Below are 17,648 nucleotides of genomic sequence, written 5' to 3'. Positions count from 1 at the left end.
TTTTCCTTACTGCGCATGCGTTTTTAAAATTTGAAGGGGTTTTTTTTTTTTTTTTCCCTTAAAAAATATTTGATGTTTTATCATAGAATAATTCCAGCATTTTTTACTCTTTTTTTTTCTTTCTGATGCGAGTTTTTTTTTTTTTTTTTCTTCCTTATTTCCCATTTTTTTTATAGTTTTCTAAATTTAGGTATGTTGTGCTTTTTATTTTTATTTGCCATTCTTTGTGTAAATATCCATAATTTTAATACGATACGCAGTTAAAAAGAAAAATTCAAGGACGCTAAAACGGCAATTTATAACCTGAATCTATCTTATGAAATTGTGACAAACATAAATCAGTCCCTTTTGCACGCATGCGCTGCATACTGGTCGTCTTATAATTGGTCGAGTCTAGAGCCGGCATCGAGTTATGATTGTCTAGTTCTCGATGTATCAAAAGAAATTTGCTGCAAAACGATTTAAGTGCAATAGAATGTTTATATCGGGAATTTGGAAACCTGCTTCCGAAAATAATTATTATTAAAGTACATTTTATGCTAATATCGATTCTTTGGGAAAAATTGCGGGTGAGAATGCAAAGATTATGGAGAAAAACTTTTTATTTCTCATTACAGTAGATGAACCATAAGATCATCTCATGCTAGTGAAGTTCCAAAATCCACATTATTCTGAATTTTGAGAAAAGGAAATGTATGAAACGAGTTGCAAACATCATCGAATTATTCATACAACCAACAGGAGTGGTCTCTCCAAAATGGTCTCGCATACTGTTTAATAAAAATGTTATCCCAGTGAACGCCTTACATGGCATTGGTGTACAATAGCTACGGAATATTAAACTTTGGCGCTAATTCAACATTTTTATTGAATCTATCGCGCCATTCTTGGCGAGTGTTTTGGCGATTAATCCCTGGCATGCGGTCAAAAGTATCCAAAAATCGAATTTGGGTTTCAGATACGTTCTTCTCAACCGATCGAAACAAAAATTCGACATAAAATAACACTAAAGTCACAAAATCATATCAAATTTGTTATATTTTAGTCATTTCGTTTTTTGAATTATCGCGTTTACATGTTTCTGAAAGTACAGACGGACAGATGATCAACATCTTGTTTGGTTTTGCTCAAAATTTACTAGGCGTCTATACTAAAAATATTAAAACTGTGTACCAAATTTTATCCATCTAGCATTTTTCGCTTTTTAATTATTGTGCTAACTTATATTCAAACAACCTGACCGATAAACTTCCTTTGAATGGATTTTACACAAAACTTATAGAAATCTACACATTTGGTATTATAAAGACCATCTAGCTCAAATTGGTTTTGAATTGTCTTTGCCACAGACAGATAGAAGGGGAAAAAATAATACATTTACGAAATACGAAACATAATATGATTAACATTTTCATTTACATAATACTATAGATACATTTTCCAAAAATGTATCTTTCGAACTCAAGATTGTCGAAAACGTGAAAATTCGTCAAAATATCGGGCGCAGGTTTTTTAACGTTTATTATGCTTTCTCTGGACTTAGTATACGAGAAAGTGAAAAAGAATAAGAAAGCAATGCTTCGTAGACAAGGGACCCTACCTATAAATTAAAAATGTAATAATGAAATTATTGAAAAAAATCTAGAAACTATCGGAACACTCAAAATGAGAATTAAAAGTAATATTTTTAATTGTTTAATTTAATGCAATTTTTTGACTTTAAATATTTTATTCATTATTTATTTTATTTTATTACTATTATTATCGGACAAATTAAATTCTTCATCTACTACTATTATTTAAGACAGGGCAAATATAATAAAACTTATAAGATTCACATTGAAAGGGGAAATCAACCAATTATTTTCATAAGGATTCTTTAAAGTACTTACGAAAGCATCGAAATTTGTTTTCAATGCGACCTGTTTTGAGATTCTTGAAATTTTATAAGGAATAATTTTGTATCTTAAAATCTTCTTTCTCTTTGACTAATAACTTTTTGAAGGTTATTTTTTTATTCGAATTTATTTTGCAGGCAATAATTGGAAGAGTTTTCGGTTAAGTTCCTCTCAGAAATGCAGAAAGTAAATTCTTCTTTTTCTTGTATCAAAATAAAAATTATTGATAGCTATTTATAGTTAAAAGTTTGGTAACATTTATTGCCTATTAGAGGGCAATTATAGATAATTATCTGAGAAAGGAAACAGGCGATGGGTTAATTGGAAATCATATCTTTATTCATCGCCCTCCCCATGATCAGAATAAAAATATTCTATATAGAAGTGAAGCTTGAATTCATGAAAATAAAAAAAATAAAAATAATTTTAAAAAATACGTATATAGAACATTTTTAATATTTATATAAACTCCCCTTTCCAAATTGAAATATGTTTTGTCAATTTAAATATATTTTTTTCTAAGACAGTTTTCATTTTATGTCATTCAGAAATCAAAATACAACTAATTAAAAAAAAAAAGTTGCTTATTGCTAAGTTAACCGGATGTATCAGTCTACAGCTGGAAATCACAGTAAAATGTAGTTATTAATTTATTTGTTATCATTTTTTTCATTCACAAACAATATTTTTATAATGTTGCTAGTGCACAGCCATAACTTCTTGAGTCTATTTTCTTAATTTCTGGATATTAATTGGCAATATCTTCACTCTCTTGAACATTTGCTCACATTGTATTTTATATTTCGACACCATGTGAATTTACTTTTAAAAATTGGGAGGGGGAGTCAAAAAATGTATTTGAAGGAAAAGCAAGTTAAACATAATTTTATCGTCAAATTACAAAACTTTGATGGGATTGTAGCCCTTATAATTTTAAAAGTATGCAATTTGGAATCATTGCAGCTTTTTTGCCACTGCTGCTCACACTAAACATTTTATGCATGGGTTAATAGTTGGTGCAAATATCAACACTTTGGGTTTATTCAAAATATTATAAATCAATATACATGAAACTCTCCTCAAAATTTGCTGAAGAATCCCCTACATTGAATGACGAAAAATGCCAGGTGTTTAATTATATTAGCGTTCCGTTTCTAGTAGGGTTATTGGGATGGATCGTGTGATTTTGAACTTCGTGTAACTTGAATGACAAGGCCGGCGCTTAACTGAACCTGATTTTCCAAACTACAGCATCACACCTACAGGAGGGATTTGGCCCCAACAAATTTAGCGTGCATCAGACTAGTTTACAGATCAATTCTTGAGCAAAACCAAATCTAGAAACAGGAGCTTTTCAATCCTGAAGCCAAAAATCTTTCTACCAGCTTACCACAGACTGCCAGATGTTACTGAAAGTTTGATGATTTTTTTGCTCTGAAATATAGTTTGAAAAAAAAACATTTCGTTTAGTTATTTTTTAGTTTATTGAAAATGAAGCTGGTATTTTAAGTGTATTAAATAAGTTGCTAGTGAATATTAGCAGTTATACTCAAGAAACTTTAAAGCGTTTTGATCATGAATGTATTTGCAGTTCAAAAAGAGCGAATTCAGCTTAAGAAAAAAAAGTTTAACTTATAAGTGGGGAAAATTTTAAATTATTTTCTAAAGAGGCAATATTTTTTTTACAGCAGATAGCTATCTGCTTAATCTTTGATAATATAAGTTATTTCGATTATACACTTAGTTTTGAATTTCCTCTTTAATTATCTTTGTAAGAATATTTTTTAAACTGATAGGCTTATTATTACGAATTTGAATTTGTAATTTTAGCAACAAGAGTGAAGGATACAGAATATTCGAGAATCTTGGTGCTAATTCCGTTTGGAATCGATTTCCGATTTTTATTCCAGAAGAATCGATGACCTGATTACAAAGGCTATAAAAATCCAAGAGATCTAATAGTAGATTCAGTCAGTTGAATTCAACTCAATCAAATAGTTGGCAGCAGTCATTGAGTCGAGAGAGCGTTTAGGCGATCTGTGCTGTTACATTGTTTATTACCGTTTTTGTAAACCTGTTTCTATCGACTGTTTACTGCAAATGCTGCTCTTGCATATACTTCGGCTGTATTGTATTTCTTATGTGTATTCATGCAGAATAAAACGTCGTTATTGTTAATGAACCTGTTAGAATTTTTTGTCGTACACCCACCTAATGGATTTTAGATATTTTTCCGTAACAATTTTTATTTTATTTATGCATTGTTGCAAAATCGATGACACTTTTGTGTCAACATCTAAACATGTTTTTATTTTTCACATATTTAGAATTATAATTCAATATTTTTTGGTTTAAAATTAAAATGAAATTTCATCAATTTTTAAGTGCCCTGAAATAAATGACACCCATAGGCTGCTGCTCAATTAGCTGTTTGGAAAAGACCGTCTTACTAATATGCGTATATTTCAGATGTAATTAAAAATGACGGAATTCATTTCATTTTAATTATCAACAAAATAAATTAAACTAATTACAAAAATTAAATGATATAGTAATTAGTAATATTAGTATGCTTATTAATAATTAAGGGTATTTTATAAAAACTAAATGGTTTTAGTGAAAATAAAAACCAAAACTATGCGATAAAATGAATATTAAACCTGAGGGTTGGAAAAAATGACAGCGACATCAAACTTTATCCAATCTTTCCTAAGTTTCCGCCATGCTGAATATGCAAAATTATTGCAAAATGTGCAATAAAAAATTGCACATCAATACATGCGAAACTATGATGTAGTAATTGGAACAGTAATGATATACGGTATTTTCTGACAACTAGAATAGTCGCATATCACTAGAATTTGAGAGCAGATATAATTAGCCTATACTAGTACTTTAATTTAATCATTTGACACAAGATATTTAGATATACAGGTTATTTGGAAGTCGAACCTTTTTTTAGAAACTTCTTTACCCTTAGAAAGGCTAACATTTTGTGAATCATATTTAAACTGATTGAAATCTGTATGTTGAATCATTCATCACCGCCAAAGGATGTCAAGTCGCCAATATTAAGCCCCAATATAATTGCTGGTTTAAACAATGAAGGGTAATAATTAAAAATTAGCTATATAAGTGTAATTCAACTGTTCATAATTAATTTCGTTCATAGTAGAGAATAACTTTGAACGTTCGGGGATTCTAATTGCACTGTATCCTGTTCTAAATGAGGGACTTTAAAAATGTGTAATGGGCAAATATTTAACTTGAAAGCAGCTCAAGCAGTGACATGGTAAATAAATCTTCTCCTGACCTTCCACCTGAGGTAATTACAACCGTAATCTTGCATTTTTCGATTGTTTACAATATATCGGGTCGGGGAAAAAGAAATCCATTATTTTTTCGGTAGATGGCTGTAGCGATCGATATCTCGTAAAGTATCGATCAAACAATTTCAGATTTATGCTCGTTGGAAAGGCGACATTTCGCACTAAAAAAATTATTTTGCTACTTTTTGTTTGGAACATTTAGTTGTGAGTTACAGGGTGTTAAAAGTGGAAGTCAGCAAAGAGAAAATTCGGTACATTTTGCAGTTTTTCTTTAATAAAAGCGAAAATGCAAGACTGTAACAGCAAATTAAGTGCAATTTTGGTTTCGCCGATTCCGTTTAGGTATTTTTGATGTTGAAGTTGCACCTCGCACAGGTCGGCCCGTCGTCGAAAATGTCGATAAAATCACAGAAAGAATGGAAGTTGACCGGCATGTTAGCAGTCGTAGCCATCGCCCAGGAACTAAAGATTGATTATAAAACAGTTTTAAGTCATTTTCACAAACTTGGATTCAAAAAGAAGCTTGATGGCTGTGTCCTATATCAATTAACACACACACACACGATGGATCGAATTTCCATCTGCGAATGCTTGATCAAACGGAATGAAATATATTTCTTAAACAGATGTTGGCCTAAGTGAAGATTAGTGTGCACCAGCTGTTTGTCGCCAGTATTGCAACCCATCGGATCCATCTTATAGCAACCGTACTGCTGTTTTGTTTACTACTTTTTGCAATGATTGAGTTGTACATAAACTACAATTACATTATGAAAAATGTTAAGTTAAAAATATTAAAAAAATATCGAATAAAGATTTTAATTTTGTTCTTTATTATAATTAAAATTTTATTAAATAAAGAAAGTTAAGCTTATAATTAAAAGTTATTTTCTTCTTTCTTTTTTTTAATGTGAATACGAACAGAAAATATTTATTCTTTTGCAATTTTTAATTGTTAGTATGCGCTTTAAACAATCGTCTGCATTCTCACTTTAAAAGACAGCTGCAATGGAATTCTTCGCAGTTCTCGTAATTCTTTTGGTGTTATTTCGGTTGCTTACCTTCATAATTTGTTATGTCGGGAGTATTTCGAACCTGTAGAATGGATGAAGGGTGAGTTAAATATGCATATATATATTTTTTACGAGTTGATAAAGTTAGGAAAGGATGCTTGTTTGAAATTTTGTATTGAGAATGGTTTGATATCGAACCGGCAGAATGGATGTAGGGTGAATGGAATATATTTTTTTTACGAGTTTATGAAGTTGGGAAAAGTATGTTTGTTTGAAATTTTGTATGGAGAATGTTCCGATTGCTTATTTCTTCATTTTTTCTTTTCTTTCAGTTATGTATTGTTTCTGTTATCCACACAGTCTTTATGTTCAGTGTGGTAGCGAAGCTACTAGGTTCCCGCTCCCGCTGCTAGCGAAGCCGTAGGATGTTTTTTTTAAGTTAAAAAATTCTGCCCGGTGCCTTCTACAGATACCGAAGGCATCTGTAGAAGGCACCGGGCAGTATGAAAAAAAAAAAAAATACTTATCAGTAAAAAGTCCTAATTAGATGGCGGGAAATGGTAACCGTAACTGTTCCGCGGAAGTATTTGTTTATTTTGTCCGCCATCTTTATTGGCGACTTGGCATTGTTGGCGCAGCTGGGTGCACACTAAAAGTCACTTTTACCCAGATGTTAACTGAGGATGAGAAACGGGCCGCATACGGCAGCACTGTGTGAAAATGATCGTGATCAAAGAGCGGTGAAGCAGCTCTAATGGTAGCCAAACCAGGACTAACGGCTAGGAAGGTTCTGGTGTGCATTTGGTGGGACTGGAAAGGTATAATTTATTATGAATTGCTTCCATGTGGTCGAACACTAAATTCAGATCTCCATTATCAACAAATGGACCGTTTGAAGCTAGTGGTTGACTAGAAACGGCCAGAACTGGCCAACAGGAGAGATGTTGTGTTCCATCAGGACAACGCCAGATCACACACATCTATAGTAACTCGCCTTCCGAGAGCTTAGTCGGAAAGTTTTGATGCATCCGCCAAGTAGTCCGGGCCTGGCATCAATAAATTATCATGTTTTCCTTGCATTTCAAAGCTTTCTTAGTGATAAGAAATTGGCACCAAGAGAAGATTGTGAAAATCGATTTGTAGAGTTTTTCGCCAATAGTGACCAAGATTTCTATGAGAGAGGCATTATGAAATAAAAAAATTATCATATTCTTCATTGCCCACATTTCCACAACTGTTCCGAAGTAGTGAAGACTTTTGCCAATGAAATTTTACTCGACAAGCGAAAGGGGGATCAATTGCACCCCTCCTCTGTGAAGAAGTACTTCATTTTTCATGACTATGACACTTTGCAGGCAATTGCGCTTATTAAAAGTGAGAAATAAAAAATCCTTAGAGGAATTATTAGATATCTCTGTAATAACAGAGGGAATGTTTGGGCCATAGGTTACGCCAACTGAAGCATTTTAAATGATCGCAATTCCAAATGCATTTGTCTCCATACAAATTTTTATTATTCTGAGTGTAAGCATTATAAAATTATCAAACCACATGTATAAACGATGTCAAAACATTTTTTTTTTTTTGAAAATTGCGGCTTATCTAATTCTGTTGTCTAATTTACTTGATAAACTACGAGTATAGCAGCGTATTGCAGTTAGTGGTGGAAATTGGCTTTTCTCCTGCTGTTTTTTTTTTTTAATTCGAAATCTCATGAACGCAGTTACGAGAAGATTAAATTTTGTATCATTTTTCTGAACATAATATAAAACATTCTTTTTATAATCGAACTCCAACGTCTGGCATTTTTTTAAGGCTAGTCTATCATTGAACTGCATTTGTCCGAACACAGGACCCGAAGTTATAAATCAATTCTGATAAAAAAAAAAACAATTGTTGTTAAGAAATTTAATTTTATAATAAACAGATAGTAAAATTTAAAACAATTTAATCACAATAAAAGTTGATTTTTTGTCACTTTTTACGACTTTGGAGCCTCATATGATCGATCGATTTCTTTTTTTTTTTTTTTTTTTGTCACTTTATTTCTTTTTGCCGACCTGCTGGTCCGCCGAGATTAATGGTCGTTAAAATTTTCAATTAAATATTTCATGCAACTTGATCTCAGTAGCTTCTTCAGCAAAGTATCTTTAAATTATATATCTATCAAAATTTTAAACTATACAATTTTAAAAACCCTACGCCGTTCTGTTTGTTTTAATATGTATTTCACTTATTTTCATCCCTTCTAAAATTCGTAAAAAATGGATATACTGCTATTTCGACCTCCCAACAATGTAATATAATATCTAACGTTAAACGAAATTAAATTTGGCATTTTTCTTCATATTAATAATATTCTAAATAAAAATTTAAATCTTTTGCAGATTCTTCTCAAAATTAAGCAAATACATCGCTTACTTTCCTGAAATCAATCATGATTTGTGTTAAAAGACAGAAGTTTTAATTTCGCTATTTTACATGTTTCATAATTACTTGTCGTCAGTAAGTATCGTCAATAATTCGGATTGTAAAACAAAAACAACAACAAAAAATATCTGCAACTTTTATCAACAACTTTGATGTTTTTTTCCCGAAATTCTTATGTTTTTGTATTATCGTTGGCGATATATTTAATATTCGCTCTGCTGTTCGTTTTAATATGTATTTCACTTATTTTCATCCCTTCTAAAATTCGTAAAAAATGGATATACTGCTATTTCGACCTCCCAACAATGTAATATAATATCTAACGTTAAACGAAATTAAATTTGGCATTTTTCTTCATATTAATAATATTCTAAATAAAAATTTAAATCTTTTGCAGATTCTTCTCAAAATTAAGCAAATACATCGCTTACTTTCCTGAAATCAATCATGATTTGTGTTAAAAGACAGAAGTTTTAATTTCGCTATTTTACATGTTTCATAATTACTTGTCGTCAGTAAGTATCGTCAATAATTCGGATTGTAAAACAAAAACAACAACAAAAAATATCTGCAACTTTTATCAACAACTTTGATGTTTTTTTCCCGAAATTCTTATGTTTTTGTATTATCGTTGGCGATATATTTAATATTCGCTCTGCTGTTCGTTTTAATATGTATTTCACTTATTTTCATCCCTTCTAAAATTCGTAAAAAATGGATATACTGCTATTTCGACCTCCCAACAATGTAATATAATATCTAACGTTAAACGAAATTAAATTTGGCATTTTTCTTCATATTAATAATATTCTAAATAAAAATTTAAATCTTTTGCAGATTCTTCTCAAAATTAAGCAAATACATCGCTTACTTTCCTGAAATCAATCATGATTTGTGTTAAAAGACAGAAGTTTTAATTTCGCTATTTTACATGTTTCATAATTACTTGTCGTCAGTAAGTATCGTCAATAATTCGGATTGTAAAACAAAAACAACAACAAAAAATATCTGCAACTTTTATCAACAACTTTGATGTTTTTTTCCCGAAATTCTTATGTTTTTGTATTATCGTTGGCGATATATTTAATATTCGCTCTGCTGTTCGTTTTAATATGTATTTCACTTATTTTCATCCCTTCTAAAATTCGTAAAAAATGGATATACTGCTATTTCGACCTCCCAACAATGTAATATAATATCTAACGTTAAACGAAATTAAATTTGGCATTTTTCTTCATATTAATAATATTCTAAATAAAAATTTAAATCTTTTGCAGATTCTTCTCAAAATTAAGCAAATACATCGCTTACTTTCCTGAAATCAATCATGATTTGTGTTAAAAGACAGAAGTTTTAATTTCGCTATTTTACATGTTTCATAATTACTTGTCGTCAGTAAGTATCGTCAATAATTCGGATTGTAAAACAAAATCAACAACAAAAAATATCTGCAACTTTAATAGCAACTTTTATCAACAACTTTGATGTTTTTTTCCCGAAATTCTTATGTTTTTGTATTATCGTTGGCGATATATTTAATATTCGCTCTGAATTTTGACGTACTTTTGTATTTTTGTTGGAAAATATTACTATTATTTACAATATTTTTTAAAATTGATTAAACATGGAAAAAATTATAGGGCTCAAAATGGAATAATTGAACAAAAGGTTTTTGAATTTTAAGATGTAAAAACCATTTTCCTACTGCAATATTTTCGGATGTTATCGCTGAAAAACGCTAAAATTGTTCTTAATTTTTAATCAAAATTTCAAAAAAAAAAAAAAAAAAAAAATCCCTTCAAGGTGTCCATTTTTTCTCTCTAAATTATAGACGACAAATGTGATAGCTCTAGGTCAAGAGGTCTAGCTGCAAAGCGCCAACACATATACTTTTATTGTAAGGAAAGATTAATTCACAAATTTTCCATCGTTATTCGATATTAAAAACTTTCTGATTAAATTCGGCTTACCCTAACCTCAGCTAAATTTGCTTTCACGATTCTAACATCTTATGAATTGATTTTAATTTCAAATTACCTAAATAAAATTTTTAAAGGATTTTTTTTTAATGTATTTTACGATTTAGCATTATAACTGTTTTGGAATTTTCTAATCAATTTTTTTATTGAAACAGTTTTGAACAGAATTTTTATCTTTGGCTTCATAAGAAAAAAACAAATTTAGCAGTTGGAATAAATATTCGTATATTGGCTGTTTTAAATCGTATCAACAATTTTCTAATTCTTTGAACAGAAATTTTAATTGTAAATGATTCTTTAATAATCAATATTTTTAAATTCAAGAAATAAAAGCTCTTCTTGATTTTTGTTTCCATAATTTCTTACCTTAAAATAAACAGCAGGTGGTAAAATCATCAGTTTATTTTTTCTCCGTTTTTGGCGAATGTTTATTTTTTCTCCGTTTTAGGCGAATGTTTATTTTTTCTCCGTTTTAGGCGAATGTTGGAGCAGCTGTTTCAGCTGCTTTTCTAATTAAAAAGTAACCGATATTTTAACGTTTTCTTCATGAACATCTTTTATTCACAAAAACCTATTTAAAAAAAGAGGATTCTTCAATGATATCAATTTTAATAAATTCTTCGAAATAAATTTTACTCAGATTTATTATAGTGCTTTTTATTTTTGTAATAAATTCAAACTATATCATTATCACGTCAGATCTTTTACTCATGAATTTTTATTTCTGTTAAAGGGAAGGAAAAAGTATTGCAATATTCACGAAATAAAGTGATAGCTAGTTTAGTTCAAGATTTAATAAGTAGAAAGTGAGAGATAAAAAAAATCAGTACATGTTACTGTTTACAAAAATTTTAATGAAATTATAAAAGAAAAGAAAAGACGATGACAGATGCGTAAAGCATAAATGCAAAATAAGCAATGCTACTTAATTGCTCGTAATATTAATTGACATGTGCGATTCTGAACGAACAAACAAACAAAAGGCATTCTTTGGATATTAAGTTCAGAAGGTAAGCAGTTAAATTAACTGCTTAACCTAAGTTAAGCAGAATTTTCATTTTAACATTTTATTACTATGATAATACTTTTAAATTGCATAATGTAAAAATCAATATATTTAGAATACAATGTCTAGTGTAATGAAGATGGACGAATCGAGTTCAAAATATTATGTTACGATGTTTCATATTAAAGAATTTCCTTGCTGAAAATGTTCTTCCCTGTCTTTTTTTATATTTATATACAAATTTTATATTACTTTTGAAGACAAAGATTTTTGCGGTTACAGTACTTAACAAATAGTATTTTATTAAACATTTGATAACATATTTATTGTGTTTTAAGCATTTATACGGAAAATCGTTTGCAATAAATTTGATTTTTCTATCATTGTAATGATGCTTAAAAATAAACTTTGACAGTAAAATTCCGTATTTCCCTTTTCCGAGCTCTATTTTCTGAAAAGCTTTTTAAGTTACGATGCTTGAAATTAGTGATTTTTAAATGTGCGGGAAAATAATAATAGTTTCATATATCAATGTACAGGATATTTTGTTAATCTCGTATTACTATATTGGATTAAATATAGATTTTTTAATACCTTCTTGTTTTATTTTTACTGTTTTTTTTTTCATGGTAACAATCAACAATCTTTTAAATTTATTCTTTGTACGAATAGTTCTGATTTTTCTGAATTTATTCTTCTTAATTAGCTTTCTTATTATATGACTGACTTCTTTATTATATGACTTTGTTAAATAGAAGGCCATTTATTAGTCATTTCTATATTACAGTATTATTGTTTTAAAGCGTTAAAAAAATGCCAACTATAATTTTACGAACAACAGATTAAAAAATGGAAAACAAAAGGTACTAATTTTCTATATTCTAAGTAGTGAATATATTGTTTAAAAAAATTTAAAATTTAGCATAAATGTTTGAGAGTTTTATTACATAATTTTTAAATAAATCTGTATTATTAATGGAATATCCAAAAAATTTTTAAAAAATAATGTTCCCTTCATTATGATATCTAAATATATTACTCAACAGAAAAATAAACAAATAATTTGAAAATCATTTAAACAGAAATGAAAAGCGATTGATATAATAAGGGAGCATATTTTTATGTAAACTTTTTAAAAAAGCAATTTACTACTGAGAAAAAGGCATACAATTGAATTCTGAAATAGCGATTATGAACTACGGGTTTTTTTAAAATAAAAAAAAGTCATCATTTATGTAAAAAGTGAATGAATCTCTACTATAATAATGCTTTACCTACGTTTTACAATTACGTTTTATTCTACTACAATTTAGGAGGCAAACCGTTTGATATAAAATCATCAAAGTTCACAGATACATACATATTGGAGAGTGTATATGTGCCCTTTGGAATTGAATTTTAGTTAATTAAAAATTAAGCGAAATTCTTATGTTATTTTGACCACAATTTCCGAAAATATTATAACACGAAAATATTTTTTACAACACTTAGAAATTTAAAAAAGTATTATCTTTTTAATGATATTAATTTTTATCGTCCATTTTTTTGTTAATTTTTAGAAATTTTTAAAATTATTTTAATGTTTATTGTCCAACAACATGTTTTATGTATTCTTTTTTTAAACCGTATTCTTTTTTTATACAAATATTCGATTCCTTCCTTCTGTTTTATTGTTGAAAATGAAGGAATGCTTTTGCTTACCTTTTCATATTCTTTTTTATTACCTTTTAAATTTTATTTATTTATTTTTTATTATTTTATTATTTTATTTTTATTTTTTTATTTTATTATTATTTATTATTTTATTTTATTATTTATATATTTTTTATTTATTTTTACCTGTTACGAAGTATATATACAAAATATGGTAATTGTCAAAAAATTCGAATTACCGATTGTGACGAATTTTCTCGCTACAGATCTCCTTGAGTCCGAAAAACACATTTTGCTATTATGTCTGTGCATCATTCTTTCAGTGAAGGTGTTAACGCAAAAAAATGTTTTGAACTAGGCGGATGAAATTTGCTGTATTGTCTACGTGAAATTTGTTAATTTCTGTCAAATTTTGAGCGAAATCCATTCATATTTGACCGACTGCCCAAATGCAGGTAAACATTATAAATTTCAAAGAGTTAAACAATTAAATTTTTAATACTTAGATTTAGTGCAAATTCTTATCAAATCACTCGTGTTAATTTTTCAATGATCAAATCAGATTTACTTTGTGGAGGAAGCTTATTCATGTTTTAGAATGGGAATGTAATAATTATTTAATACTGGGAATTTAATTTTTGATTTATGCGAATATCGAAAGGTGGATTTCAAATTTACATCGCCAATTATATTTGTTCGTATCAGCTTATCACAGAACCGATTTTTTTTCCGCACGAAATAAAACGCTAATTTTAATAAACGACATTGAATTAGACATGTTTCTTTCATTGTGTTGAATGTTCTTTTTTCCAAATTTCACTCGGCTTCGTGGTTCCACGCGCAACAAAAGTATAATTGGTACGATTTGTATTAGTTTTTTTCTTACTCGACTAAGTGCGGTTACAGCTTTAACGCTTTCGGCCTTAATGGGCATGCATATATGTCCCAAATATCAGATTTCATTACGTATTGGATAAATAAATCATACTTTTACATGAGTTATCGTAGAAAGAGCTATTTTCATATGGGATTTAAAATTTTAATCATACAAAAAGTCAGATCAAATAAATTAAGCAAATGTTTGAAGTTAACTTATATTATTCAAGGAATTAAAATTTTCATTAACTTTCATTTGCATCTACTTTTTACTTCATACGTTAATATTTAAAATTTGATGTTAATGGAAGCGGTACTAGAATTCCACCTCCTCTTCTCGACGTTTACCACCCGTTGGTCACACTTTCTTTCGAATTTTACCCAACCATCTATCTGTAATTAGATGATCCCTTATCTACTATGATTAAGAGATAGAAAAGAAGAGGATAATCTATTTAGATAGGTGGTCCAAATATCAGGCTTGATTCATAGCAGCGAAAGTGTTAAGGCATACAAAATACCAGTATATCCTTGTCGGAAGAGAGGAATTTGTGAAATTGGTTTATTCACAGGAATTCAGTATATTAAAAAACTCTCTTTTAGCTATTGAAAAGCAATTTGTTTAACGTATAATCAACTTTCAGTGGGATTTACAGACGTTTTTAAATGCAAAATACTGAGGAATTGAAAAAGTTGTATTACTTACCTTCTTTTTTTTCCGGCACTTTCTTCAGTTATATCCGATCCCTTCAGCTTCAGTCGAAGTGTTTGCTTAATTGAATGAAAAAAAAAAAAAAAAAATTGCAACCAATGCAAGAACTTGCCGTTTTAGTATAAATGAAAATCCTATTCATATAGGTGGTGAGGTATCCATCTTCAATTGTAGAATAAAATAATCCACAGTAATTCAGTATGATAATAAACCATATTGTTAAATCTATGTGAGCTTAAAGATTCCTAGAAAAAGATTTCAGTATACAGATATTTCAATATATAGAAACTTTATTTAATAGGATGCATATCGCAAATTTCCCGTAATTTTCTTTGCAATAATATTTAGGCTTAATTTTTTAGGGTTAAATAGGTATATGATATATATAATACCTAGGGTTTTTTAGGTATATGATATATATAAAAAAAATGTATTTTAAAAAATATACTAACAAGAATGATGTTTTTTAATTGATGGTATCATGCTTGTTAAAATTTCATGCTTAATTTTTTTTTTTACGCATCTTTATATTTCATTTCGCTTTTTTCTTCTATTAATCTTAACTCCTCTTTTGTGTTTAAAGATTTTCATTTAGAGGTCATATTTACTGTTAGAAATACAAAGTTTGACTAAGTTTAAAGTAAAAATCTCGCCTCAGGTCAGGAAAGGGATACGAGAGCAGAATCGAAGGAAAAAACTCACCGGTAAGTGTTTATTACTATTGTTTTTTTTTTTTTGTTTTTTTTTTTGTTTTTTTTTTTTTTCTTCTTCTTCTTTTCTTTCTCCCTGTATGATTCCCAGTCTTCCCGGAGTTTCTATAGTGATATGAATAAAAAAACTGGGTTTTTAATTTTTTTTTATTTTCTAGTTTTATTTTATGAATGAAATCAATGGACCCATTTTGATTGCACTAAAAACGTACTTTTCCTGAACAGATTTTACTCAAAATTTGATAGAAATCTGAAAGTTAGGTGTAAAGATCACACACCAAATTTCATCTTTCTAGCACAAAGCATTTTTTAGTTATCTTTGTCACAGATTGACAGATATTTTCCTAAAATGTGTTTTTCAAGCTCAGAGAGCTCTAAAACGCGGGGATTCGTCAAAATCTCGAGTTCGAATTTTGTGACGATTACTATATTCATATATACTACATATATGAGAAAGTAAAAAGATAAATTTTACAAATCCCATATATCGATGAAGTTTAATTCCAGATATTATTAAAAACAATTGTCTTCATTATATTTGAATAGGTTTGTACCTGCTACTCTTATAAAAAAGAGCTTAAGCAGTTTTCGATGACTTTTTATTTTTTCAACAAAATAGATGTTTAAAAATAATTTAAAAATCTATCAGAAATTTTTTATAGTTTTTCCATTTTTTGCAATACGCACTTAAGTGGAATCCGAAAAATGTTGCTGAAACTAAAAAATTTCAAATATACACTTTTTATAAATTTACTTTCGCCATAATTAAGTTATCACAACGTTCTACTGCACTATTAGTTATTTATTGATGTCGCTCTTTTTTATTCCCTTAAAAGGTTTTAATAATAAAAATTCTAATTATATCTAATCTTGGTTTGCTGACTTAAAAATTAATCTACTTACCTAAGAGACGCATTAGTCACAAAAAATATTTTCTTGATGTAATTATACACTAAAAACGGATTTTTAATATTTACAAAATTCAGATATTACCAGAATGTTATTTATTTTTTAATTAAATAAAATTTTAAAAATTCATTTTTGAACATTAACCAGGGGTATAATTTTTTCACAGATCCGCGGTTTTCTGGGTTTCTTTAGTTTCTGATCTTATTCTACATTTTACGAAATCTACAGCTGTATATAAAAGGCTGTCTTAAAGACAAAATGTCTGTAAAATATGAATTCAATAGCCAGAAACTATAGAGCAGAAGTTCTTAACGAAAATGTTTATGACAAATAACAAAAAAAATTTAGTGTCAAAGGGAGCTGCCACGAAAATATCTGGCAGAACTAACAGATTGCAATGAAAAAGTCTGAATCTTTCACAAAATGAAGTTGCTTATTGATCAATTTGACTGATGCTCAAAAGCAAACTATGAAGTGCTGTTGAACCATGTTCAATAGGTATTTCATGTTCAGGAAAAACTTGTAAAAAAATGTTAGTATAATGCATCCGAGATATGCTTCAAAGATCCATTGCCAATTAAAGAAATGCTTGTTAAATTAACTATGTTTACTATGAAGAATTGTCTTTCCTCTCATATTGGTTTTCTATATACATTTAAATTTATCCTGGACAATATACTTCTCAAATATACTTCTTCATATGCTGTAGATTCCTTACTTCTATAAATAGTAGTTTTGATAATTTTTTCTGCATATTAACTTGTTAATTCATATTTTTTTGCTCGTTTTTCCTTTGCCTAGAGTTTTGTGTTTCATTTTGGATGTCCTCTTTTTTGCCTTTTGGTCAGTCACATCCCTGATTAATATTCTCTGAATTTGGTAGCTTTAAGTCCAACCATCTACCTTATACCAACAAACATATGTTCACTTTTAATTAATAATAAATATTAAGTAAAACATGTTTAATCTTTTCATGCAGTTTTATAAAAAAGGGGGGGGAGGGGTATATCATGATTTTTTTAAAACTTTTATTTGTTTTTCACAATTTTATTAGAATTAAATTCTATTTTTGTCTACTTATGTAATAATTCATGTAATAGAAACTTTTTTTGTCTATTTTATTATTTGAATAG

The sequence above is a fragment of the Argiope bruennichi genome, chromosome 6 (assembly GCF_947563725.1).
Source record: "Argiope bruennichi chromosome 6, qqArgBrue1.1, whole genome shotgun sequence".
In the NCBI taxonomy this organism is placed as follows: Eukaryota; Metazoa; Arthropoda; class Arachnida; order Araneae; family Araneidae; genus Argiope; species Argiope bruennichi.
This window is presented reverse-complemented; position numbering follows the sequence as displayed.